Below are 12,194 nucleotides of genomic sequence, written 5' to 3' on the forward strand. Positions count from 1 at the left end.
CCAGCAACACGATTTTTCACCCATGGACAGTGAACACAGTTCGACGTCACTCTCCGTCTAGAGCGGACTGTTATGGCACTTGGCCATTTTGACATTTTTATTAAACAAAATGAATTAATGCTACAAGCCAGATTTGAGCTTGCATGAGCTCAACAACTGATAAGCCATGGCTCCAACATCATGGTGGTTCATAAAAGAACATGTAGATCTTCTGTCTTTATCAGTTTCTATTTTCAGGCTCAGAAAGTCACTAGTTCGACCCTACCCTAACCTATAGTTTGAGCTAACATGTTAATTGCACATTAATAGAGAGAGAAACACTGAACTATTGTCAGTTGCAAGGTTAATAATTTTTTTATTATTTCTTTTATTTTTATCATATATTAATTTATTCTATATAATATTCTATATTGTATTATTATCTATATAATATTATATATTACTTACTATATTTTTGGTTCTATATTTATATATATATATATATATATATATATATATATATATATATATTATATAAAATATTATATTTGTTTCTATACATTTTTAGTCAAATTTTTATTCACTATTTCCATTTTCATTCCATGACTGTTTCAGTCATGATTCAGTGCATCCAATTATTTTAGTTTAGAACTTTTTAAGTTTTCATCTTTTTGTTGTTGTTGTTGCAATATTAACAGCTAAAATCATAGAAAAAAATTGTTAGAATAATTTCAGAGACATAATAATAATACTTTTCATATATAAGATATATAGTACAGTTTACTACAGCACAACAACTCTGAAAAATGCACAATAACAGTAATAAATTGGCCTTTCCGTGGGCTATTATGATTATAAACTTTTTTTGTTTTGTTATTTGCAACTTGAAATTAAACTTTAACTGAAATAAAATACAACGTAAAATAAACAATTTTATTTCAGCTAGTTCTCATTCTCAGTTGATAATAAAATGATACTAAAATAAACAAATCCTGAAAAAATTTAACTATACAGACATATAAAAAATAAAAATGACAAAACACAACAAAATCTTTAACTAAAAACAGAAAATACAGTAGTCAACATTTGAAGTGGACTAAAAAAGTTCATCAAAGTAGACAAGAGCACATTTTGGTTTTAGGTGTATGACTATGACTATATAAAATGTTGACTATTTTATATTAATAAAAACTATAACAGTTTCTCAATGGTACTAAAACTCCAGTCTGTAGTTAGCAGCTCAGATCTTTAACAAATCACACACGTCACTATTGCTGGATTCGGCGTTTATTCCCTGTTGAGTGCTACTGCAGGCCTCAGTGTTTTGCTCCAGCTCCACATAAAGGCTGTGTTTGTTCAGTGTTTGGGTTGAGGACTCATGTATCTGTGTCTGATCCGCTCCATGACGCACTAGCTCTGGAATCAGCCGTGTTTAGCCGCGCTCCGGCACACACCTGTTACGAGCGCACACCGCACACAGGCCTCAGGTCAGCTATTTCCAGCCCATGCAAGGCACAAACCATTTCCTGAGCGTCCAGCAGGACGGAGAACATTACATAAGACTCCGATGAGCCAGTTAATAAGCCAAAACACCGCCAAACCATTCTTACACCCAATTACCCACAATGCTCCTCTTCACCGACACAAAGCCCTCATTGATCGGATTCATAAACGTGGCCAGAGAAACTGCTGAACTATAGACTCATGGAAATATTCCACAGGACTGGGAATAAACGCAGATAAATTTACTGGATTTACACATGAGAAGAGTTTTACAGAGAGTAAACTGTTTTTACTGTGTGCATTCATACTACGGCTGGACTGTTAGACATATAGACACTTACTGCTTCTTAAAACAACAGCAATAATGTTTAAACACACCGATGCTTCATTTAATAATAATAATAATATTAATAATTAATTTATCTGGCTGCTCATGCAATGTTGCAAATCAATGCATTAATATAGAATGATTTTACAGCAATTCATCTCATTAAGTCAGAAATGTTTGTTGTATAATCTTAGCTTGACTGTTTTGAGTTTTTTAATGTGAAACTGTTTTTAATCATTCATTTGAAAAGAATAATCTGATGCTGGTCTGTGTCCACCAACATCCAAATAACCCGATCGAATTACTGAAGCACGCTTTAAAAAATAAACTTTTGAAGTTGTTAAAAAAGCAAACTAACAGGGAACATCCTCACAACATTTTTTAAAAGTTATATACATTTTGGGACAAATTGTTCTTAAAGTAATGTTTATGGAATATTCTTATAACTTAACTTTGAGAGAGAAAACACTCCCAAAACATCCTTATGATGTTATTGTACTTGATGAATGCTGTAAGTAATGTTTTTGTAACCTTCAAATAATCACGTTATAGTAACACAATTTTGAGTGAAATTAAAGTCAGTAGAACACTGTAAGAAAGTTTTTGTAACCTTTAAATAACATTATAATCGTGACAACAAAACTGGACATTTTAATATTTTAGAAATGTCAAAATACTCCAAAAACAATCTTTTTGTTGTTGTTGTTGCAATGTTAACAACTTTTATTAGCTAAAATCATAGAAAACAATTGTTAGAATAATTTCAGAGACATAATAATATTACTTTTCATATACAAGATACTTTTTTAGACAATTTATAGCTTTTATGACCTATTTTATTTAACCTGATTTGGAGTATGTTTTACAAGAAAATACTATTTCAGACTTCAAAATGTCATGTAATTCAACGTACTTGCCATTTCTTGGCAATGATTTATGAAATGTACTAGAAACTGTTTTTATACCTTTTTTTTCAGTGCACCATTTATTTGTACCAAGTTTTTAATTACTGCATTATCAAAAATAGGCATTTTTGATAATCATTCTCTTTTAATGTGCAATTATCATTTTTGTTTACATTTCCAATGAAAACCAAAACTATTTATTATTACAACTATTTATTAAACTATTAATCAACATTCCTCAATTGCAGGTAGCTTTAGATCTTATCCTATATGAAGAAATGTAAATAACACAGAGTGCAGCATAGCATGATAGAAGATCCTGAACTAAGCATTTAAACACCATTCATGTAACTTCAGCTGTTAGACATCAAGTCTAAGAACAAACTCCAGCCTTGTAAAACCAGCCTAACCAGCAGAGAGCATATCAACCTGAGCAACAAACCCAAACAGACCCTGTTGAAACACGACCACACCTTTAACTTCAGTACACATGGAGAAACACTGAGATCTGACAGTCTCATAACACACATGACTAATGCAGCTTGATTTGCAGCAGCTCTCAACACAATAAAACTCTTTTAGATTTACAACCAAAAGCAGAAGTAGAAAAACAGTAGACGAAATACCTCAACCGGCTGTCCTTGACAGCAAAGACATTAAACAGAGAACCTCTGCATCTCAGACATTTCTCCGGTAATCTCATGCATCTCTCCTCTAGAGCTTCAGCAGCATTTTGGAGTAACAACAACATAAACCATCTAAACCAAACTGTTCAGATGCAATTTGAGTGAAACCTGTGCGGACTGGCTTTAAACCGGTCCAAGTTAGTTGTGCTGTCCTCGTGAATGCCTCCAAGCAGCTGAAGCTGACATGAGTGTTTTACGACGAGAAACACTCGCTCTTCAAAGGGAATGTCTGTGTTTGTGCTTGAACCAGCATTCTTCAAGCTGTCGGCTGGACGCAGACCACACACACAAACACACAGAAGCACCAACACCAAGCAACCAAATGCAAAACCCACAGATCTCCTCTAGCTTTAACCCGATTATAATGTGTTAATGGTGGTTTGGTTACTCACAATGAGAGTCAGTCAGATGCAGGACACTAGATGTGCTCACAGATCAAGGATGAGCTTCGGTTTTTAGCCCTGGAGGTGAGTGGAAGCTTTAAAGAGCATTGGGAGGGCCCACCTCAGCCAATCAGGACGCTTCTAAGTCAACCACTCAGCTGGAGGCTCCGCCCCTCTCCCCTCCACCTGCGTCACTGAAGGGCACACAGGCTTCCAGAAATGAGTTTGAGATAAGGCGGCGCGTTGCATCAACTTCTGTTTGCACTGGGGCAAGAATCTGGGGTTGCTCGGCCTCACGGACGCAGATATTGAAGACCCGCTCTGGGACGCCGACCAGCAGCCGCCAATCTGCATACGCGACTGAGGCATGTGCAAACACACATACAGACACACACTCCGGGGTCAATGATCAAAAACCCAAAGATGAACAGAAACTTCACTCAACTCTGATCAGAAACCAAATTTGCAGATATCAGCCAACAACCACGTCCACTTGACAGATTAAAAGACATGCTACTTTCACAATTATTGGGATATTTTGTAAAATATTAAGTAAATATTGAGTAAAATACATGTTTTTATTATTATTATTAAGTAGTTATAGATCATCATAACATCAGATACCTTCACTCCAGATTTTCAGATATCAATATCGGCCATTGAAATACCACTTGAAATACTGGAAAAATTTACCAACAAATGAAATTATTGGTGAATTTTGTAAGATATTTAATATCAACCACTGAAAAATCCATCAACGCAGACTGAAATACTGACCACAATACTAGTGTGATATACTCCCAATTAAGTTGGTAAATATTGCATAAAATACATGTTCAGCCAATCTTTTTGTATTACAGTATGTAGTTAAAGATCAACATTATATCTACCAGCTCCAAATGAAATACTGACCACCAATATACCAGTGTACTGCATTCCCAATTATTGGTGAAGTTTTTGTAATAATTATGGTAATAACCATGCTTAATATGTCTACAGCATCAATATTATATTCAATACCAGCACTCCAGATCTCTAGAAATCAATAACGGCCATTGAAAAATCCATCAGTGTCAACTGAAATACTGGCCATCAATAGTTCTGCATTCCCAATTATTGGTGAATTTTGGTAAATACTTAAGTAAATGTTGTGTAAAATGTGTGTTCAGATAATGTTTTTGTATGTTATATAGTTATAAATCAACATTATATCCAATAACAACACTCCAAATCTTTAGATATCAATATTGATCAAAAAATCCACCAGTCCCAATTGAAATACTGACCACCAATATAATTGTGTGCTACATTCTTAGTAGTAGTAGTACTGTAACTTGCCATTTAACAGCTGCTTTATGCAAAGTGGTAAACCAGCTAAACCACCCTGAAGCTGGGTTTGTGATAATTTGCATCTTGGGAAGATCTAACCAACAACCTTTAACCAGTACGCCACATCCTCCCAAACAAATAATCCCAGTCAAACCAATCCAGCCATTCAAGATGAGGCATTTAACACAAAAAAAGACAAATTACAGACAGTTACTTTTTCATTGCAAGTAAGAATCCAATAAATCAATAAACTCCTACAACATGACTGCGTCTGAATGTCGTCACGTTATTGACTGTAAAATGCTAGTCATAGTAAAAGCCAATCTTACTGTCTTGATGCAGGTGCTCCAATCTCAAGGAGAAAGAGTCTTCCTGTGCCGACAGGCCTTTCCTTATACGGAGACACTCAACACTCTCAACAACACGAGCCAATCAGCAGCTCTGGCTCAAGGGTCAAATACACAACGCTCCACAGAAACACAACACCTCTACCTCACACTCACAGAGAACTGTATAAAAAAAAATTAAATTACTAATTTGCTAAAAATGCAGCTAAACATTCTAATTTTACAGAAAAAAATCTAGTTCCTTCAACCTCAAAATACATCCAAATGTTCAAATTTGACATTTTTCTCTCCTCTGACCAATATAATCAATCTCTTGATATTTTTTCCTCTTTTGAAGAGTCACAGAAGTGCTATCGTAGATTTTTTCCAAATTGCAAATTGGCACACAAAAATTATTTTTGGTGTAGTTTCAATTCAACACTATAGAAGTTTACCCAACCTGTGCTACCCACAGTTTAGAATGACTTCCGCTTCTGAGAACCCTAGACATATGAAAAGCGTCCATCAAACATATCTGATTCAAACTCATCAGCTCATTAGTAAAGACTTCAAGACCTGAAATAGACGGGTCAGATAGGAGAGACGTCCAAAATGTGTACTGCCGATGTGCTTCCAGGAACAGGGATGGGAAACATGGCTCAAACTCTCATGGTATTATCGTGGCTTCTAGGACAGGGTATCTTGGAGCAGCATGTACATGCAAAATATCATCGTCTGCGCTGTCGTCGATGTGGGAGTGGTTGCCATAGAAACAGAGGAATGATGAGAGAGATGCCACACTGGGAAGCAACATTCCACACTCCCGCCTGAGACCAGCAACCCAAAAATTGGACAAACCGTCCCAAACAACACACGATTTACATTCGTGTGACATTCAGATCTCAACAGCGCTATTATTTCTTGGAGCGCTCGTAGCAGGATTCATGTTCGCCTTCAGCTCTAAGATTATCCAGCCCGACCCTCCGTACAGCTCTAGATTACATTACACAAATATATCAAGCAGCAGAAAGACAAGACACCAGGAACCTCCACCATCTCACAACGCGGTTTCACCTTTGCTCCATAAAATCTGAAACCAGACTCTCATACTTGCATTTTCAACATATTTCTTTCTTTACATTATTTCGTTAAATATATATTATATATAAATTTGATTTATATAAAAATTTAATTTTTTTAGGTGCTGTTGGCCATGATAACATCTAAGTTTAGTTTCGATGCAAGTTTTACAAATATAAATTTGTTAATGCATCACATGCAAACGGATTGAGTATCAAAAACCAGTGAGTAACTTTTGACGGATTTGATACATTCTTAAATAATCCAATAGGAAATGTTTAAAATAATGTTTTTGACTTCAAAATGATGAAAAATCTAGTTGGCTTAGAAGTTAAACCATCGTTGAGACTGAACTGAATAATAAAAAGCATTATGTTCCTAGATTCAGGCATTGTTAACAGAAATGTTGATTGCAATTTTGAGCTGATGGTGGCACTACACAGTTTGAGATAAAAAACCCAAATTTGGCATAAGAGTAGCTGAAATGCTGCTCTATCAACGTGCCAAATTTCACAACTTTTAATCGTAAAATCTTTGGGCCTCCTCAGATTTACCGCCAGAAGAAATGATAGAAACAAATAAGAAAATATGTTGCTACACACCTTAGGTGCTTGCCCTCTACAAAAACTGCTTGACTGAATTAAAAAATAGATTGCAAATACAAAAGCCTGACAAAGAGTTTCTAATGTTTATTTTTTGGTTGTCATGTCCTTGGTTTCATCTCTCTGTCCAACATCTTATCAGTCTATTGATTTGCTCGTTGCAGAACACATAATGGACTGACCTGAGTTGCTCACGTTGAAAATAACGAAAGATGAGGATGAATGACGACAAAGCCATATCTAGAGACGTGAAGATGGACTATTTTCACGTGAGGCAGTCAGAAAACACCCAGACAACCCTAGTGTTGTGCTAAAAAACAATAAGTAACCATATATCAACGTTCTGACAACCATCCAGAACACTGTAGCGTTGCGGTGGGTTTTCCATGGGCACTCTTGTTCTTTAAAAAAAATCTAGTTTCACAAAGATACCTCCTGATAATTCTGATCATAATTAGCATAAGCATCATGTCCAATTTGAAGCTGCTGACGAAGACGATGAGGACGATACTGAAAAGGTGACATTCTGGGTGTATGGCAGGAACACCGTGGCTTCATCTGTGTTTGTTCTTCGAGGTTATTTCAGTCTTTGAGTTTGCGCCAAAATTACAGTTGGGTCCAAGAATCAGTTCTTTTTCTGAAGCGCTTTCATTATTGGAAAAAACACTGAACCCAATGATTCCCATGATATTAAACCATTCATTCTTTGAATTGAAATAAAAAATAACTGCACTGTGATATAACTATTTTCTATCATCTAAAATGTGCTGCGACTTCTATTCTAAAGCAACATATACAGGTGCATCTCAATAAATTAGAATGTTGTGGAAAAGTTCATTTATTTCAGTAATTCAACTCAAATTGTGAAACTCGTGTATTAAATAAATTCAGTGCACGCAGACTGAAGTAGTTTAAGTCTTTGGTTCTTTTAATTGTGATGATTTTGGCTCACATTTAACAAAAAGCCACCAATTCACTCTCAACAAATTAGAATATGGTGACATGCCAATCAGCTAATCAACTCAAAACACCTGCAAAGGTTTCCTGAGCCTTCAAAATGGTCTCTCAGTCTGGTTCACTAGGCTACACAATCATGGGGAAGAAAGACTTGTCCAGAAGACAATCATTGACACCCTTCACAAGGAGGGTAAGCCACAAACATTCATTGCCAAAGAAGCTGGCTGTTCACAGAGTGCTGTATCCAAGCATGTTAACAGAAAGTTGAGTGGAAGGAAAAAGTGTGGAAGAAAAAGATACACAACCAACCGAGAGAACCGCAGCCTTATGAGGATTGTCAAGCAAAATCGATTCAAGAATTTGGGTGAACTTCACAAGGAATGGACTGAGGCTGGGGTCAAGGCACCAAGAGCCACCACACACAGACGTGTCCAGGAATTTGGCTACGGTTGTTATATTCCTCTTGTTAAGCCACTCCTGAACCACAGACAACGTCAGAGGCGTCTTACCTGGGCTAAGGAGAAGAAGAACTGGACTGTTGCCCAGTGGTCCAAAGTCCTCTTTTCAGATGAGAGCAAGTTTTGTATTTCATTTGGAAACCAAGGTCCTAGAGTCTGGAGGAAGGGTGGAGAAGCTCATAGCCCAAGTTGCTTGAAGTCCAGTGTTAAGTTTCCACAGTCTGTGATGATTTGGGGTGCAATGTCATCTGCTGGTGTTGGTCCATTGTGTTTTTTGAAAACCAAAGTCCAAGAAATCAACCAAGAAATTTTGGAGCACTTCATGCTTCCTTCTGCTGACCAGCTTTTTAAAGATGCTGATTTCATTTTCCAGTAGGATGTTTTTTTTATTGGTCTTATGAAGAATTCTAATTTGTTGAGATTTGTTGTGGGTTTTTGTTAAATGTGAGCCAAAATCATCGCAATTAAAAGAACCAAAGACTTAAACTACTTCAGTCTGTGTGCACTGAATTTATTTAATACACGAGTTTCACAATTTGAGTTGAATTACTGAAATAAATGAACTTTTCCACGACATTATAATGCAACTTACATCAAGGACCCAAACTTTAAGGCTCATGCAGAATGACAGAAGTTTATGAGCCTGAGTTTATTTGCTCAGCGCATTTCACACACAGCTAGCTTCAGTTTCACTTGAAATAAAATTAAGCTACATTTCTGAATGTAAAAATAACGCAGCTAATAGGGAATGTTCTCAGAACATTCTGGCAAGGTTCTCTCAAAGTTATGAACAAATGTTCTTTCAGTAACATACATAGCACATTTGCTCAAAGTTTTGATAAATTCGATAATTAACTTTGATTAATTTTTTAGAACTTTCATAATGTTCTCAAAGTGTTAGCATAAAAACATTATTTATTCATCATTCATGGAACATTTTTTTCTGAAACGTTTTAGCTGGAAGTTCGCATTTTAAATGTTGCTACTTGCTTTAGAATGTTCAGAGAACATTCAAAAGAAACGTTTCCCTAACGGTTCCAAAATGATAAAATGGAATGTTCTCATAACATTCATATATTCAAGAAAAAACCTTTTTTTAAATATTAAAATGCTCACAGAACATCACAATAACGTTCTCATAACTTAAATGTAACGTTAGCAAAATGTTCTTAGAACATATTTTTGGGAAAATGTGACATACACTACCAGACAAACGTTTTTGAACGGCAAGATTTTTAATGTTTTATGTTTATTGTGAAATATTTTTATATTTTAAAATGTAATTTATTTCTGTGATGCGCAGCTGTATTTTCAGCATCATTACTCCAGTCTTCAGTGTCACATGATCCTTCAGAAATCATCCTAATATGCTGATATGCTGCTCAAGAAACTTTTATTATTATTATAAATATTTAAAACAGTTGAGTACATTTTTCCCAGGATTCTTTGATGAATAGAAACATCCAAAGCATTTATCTGAAATAAAAAACTTTTGTAACATTATTCACTATACCATTCAAAAGCTTGGAGTCAGTATAATGTATTTATTTATTTATTTTTGGAAAATAAATTATAGAAATTAATACTTTTATTTAGCAAGGATGCTTTAAATGATGATAAAGACATTTATAATCTTACAAAAGATTTCTATTTCAGATAAATGCTGTTTTTCTGAACTTTCTATTCATCAAAGAAACCTGAAAAAAATCTACTCAGCTGTTTTCAACATAATAATAATAATAAATGTTTTTTGAGCAGCAAATCAGAACAGAAGAGTTATTTCTAATATTCTGAACAACAGAGTACACTATCTGACTCAAATGATTGACGGTTATCATTCACCTCTGACTGAAACCTGGCAAGCAGGTTATTACAGTTCAGAATTGTGACATTGTAGAGTCACTGTTTAAATTGTGTAAGTGAACAAGGGAAAGTTTACTTTTACCAGTTTTACTATGCTGGGCCTCAAACAACCCGAACACACAAAACGTTTAGGAATATTATGGACAGCCGCGGCACCATGATGTGTATGAATTGGGAGTTTGATCATAAACTGTTGTTGTCATCTAGAACATCCAAAAAAAAAACTTTACAAACACTTCCCTGTTAGTCATAAGAGGTTCATGATGTTCTGTTCTGTTAAAATATGTTTTGATGCACATTAGTAAATGTTTTCATCGCATTGAAAGACAATCAAAAGAACACAATAAACCTACTAACATACCAGTTAAATGCATGCATGAAATACCAATAATTATTCAGTGTAGGGTGTGTGAGAGAGAGAGAGAATGAGTTGAGCATTGGTGGGCGGTTCACACATTATAGAATGTTCTGGATTAGCATACACAATACAACTGCAGCACAGGAGTCACTCATTCTCATGTATTGCTACTTCGCCAGTTTAGTGTTTAAATGTAGTTTGCAATCAAGAGAGTGGATTTACTAAAACTTCTCAGAAATACTCATCAATGAATAGGTGGATTGTCTTCCTGTTTTGAAAAGGGTCTGCTAAATGCATAAAGAATAAGAGTGTCTGCTAAATGTGTACATGTAAATGGAACAGGAATAATATATCCCTCTGAAAACAATAGTAAAGTTCACACGTGTCCCTTGTATGAAGCTCGTTTGTTTTGGATGCCGCTTCCTCCATGCAAGTATACACAAACTACGACATGCACCACCTTTCTTCCAGCCTCAGACCTCGTAAAATGATACAAATGTTGTTAAACACTTGATGTGAGTGTAAGTGCGCATTGTGTGTGTTTAAAGCCTTTAAAGCTGTAGGTTTGATCGACTGATTCACGAGCTCCGAGCGCGCGCCAAACACAAACGCTTTGTGTGCGTGACACCACCACAATACTGTTCACCAAAATATTCAAAATGCACGTTTCAAAAGCAGTTTTTAATACGTATATCGTTCAAATAAGCACTAAAATCAATGTTCCAAACATGTTGCTCTCACGTTTGCACGCGCGTGCCTGATAAAGTAACTCAGTTTGTGATTTGCGCAAAAAATACATGCAAACGTTACTACGTTTTGTCGTTTAGCAGCCTTGAAATAATTAGTATGTTTAAATTGCATGTATATATAGATAGATATTTTTTTAAAGCAATCATTCTGTGATTATAATAGCAATTCAGAGCGGTTTAGAGATGCTTCCAAATGTATCATTTGTACCTCGCGCCAGCGCCAAACTGTGATGCTGCAGAGGCGCAACATCAATGTTTCACTTTCATTCTGGTAATAAATGTGTGTCTGTGTGTGTTTGAACCCACCTGGATCCTTCAAGGAATCAGCGGAAAGCTCGCAGGATGGAGAGAAACTGGCGTCGCTCCTCGAGATCAAACCCGTTTGACTGGGAGGAGCGCGTGGAAATTTCCACCATGTGATGATGGCAGACCCTCCACGAGCATCAAATTACAGCAACAACACACACACACACACACGGTAATGGTCTGGGGTCTCTTCCAGAGAAGGTCCTCATGAGGGGCTGCGTGAGTGTGTACGTGGTCCTCAAGTGTGTTTGGGCAGTTTGTGTTCTTGCTTTATTTTATTTTAACTTTTCTTTGTTGCAACTAAATTGTTTTATTTTATTGTATAACTTTTCTTTGTTGTAATTAGATTGCTATATTTAATTTTATTATTTTATTTTGCTTA

At 35.8% G+C, this 12,194-nt stretch overlaps 1 protein-coding gene across 2 annotated transcripts in view; it reads right to left on the reverse strand.

Moving 5' to 3' along the window:
* The window catches only part of slc38a4 (solute carrier family 38 member 4), a 34,229-nt gene extending 22,269 nt beyond the window's left edge, over positions 1–11,960 (reverse strand). The window contains exon 1 of one of the 2 annotated variants that reach the window (XM_058774359.1): positions 11,813–11,960. The gene's annotated coding sequence lies outside the window, so the exon portion shown is untranslated. Of the gene's footprint in view, positions 1–3,793; positions 3,945–11,812 lie in introns of those variants that run through there. The other variant, XM_058774358.1, reaches the window with a different exon arrangement.
* Between the last annotated feature and the right edge of the window lie 234 nt (positions 11,961–12,194).

This window comes from Onychostoma macrolepis, chromosome 04, assembly GCF_012432095.1.
Source record: "Onychostoma macrolepis isolate SWU-2019 chromosome 04, ASM1243209v1, whole genome shotgun sequence".
In the NCBI taxonomy this organism is placed as follows: Eukaryota; Metazoa; Chordata; class Actinopteri; order Cypriniformes; family Cyprinidae; genus Onychostoma; species Onychostoma macrolepis.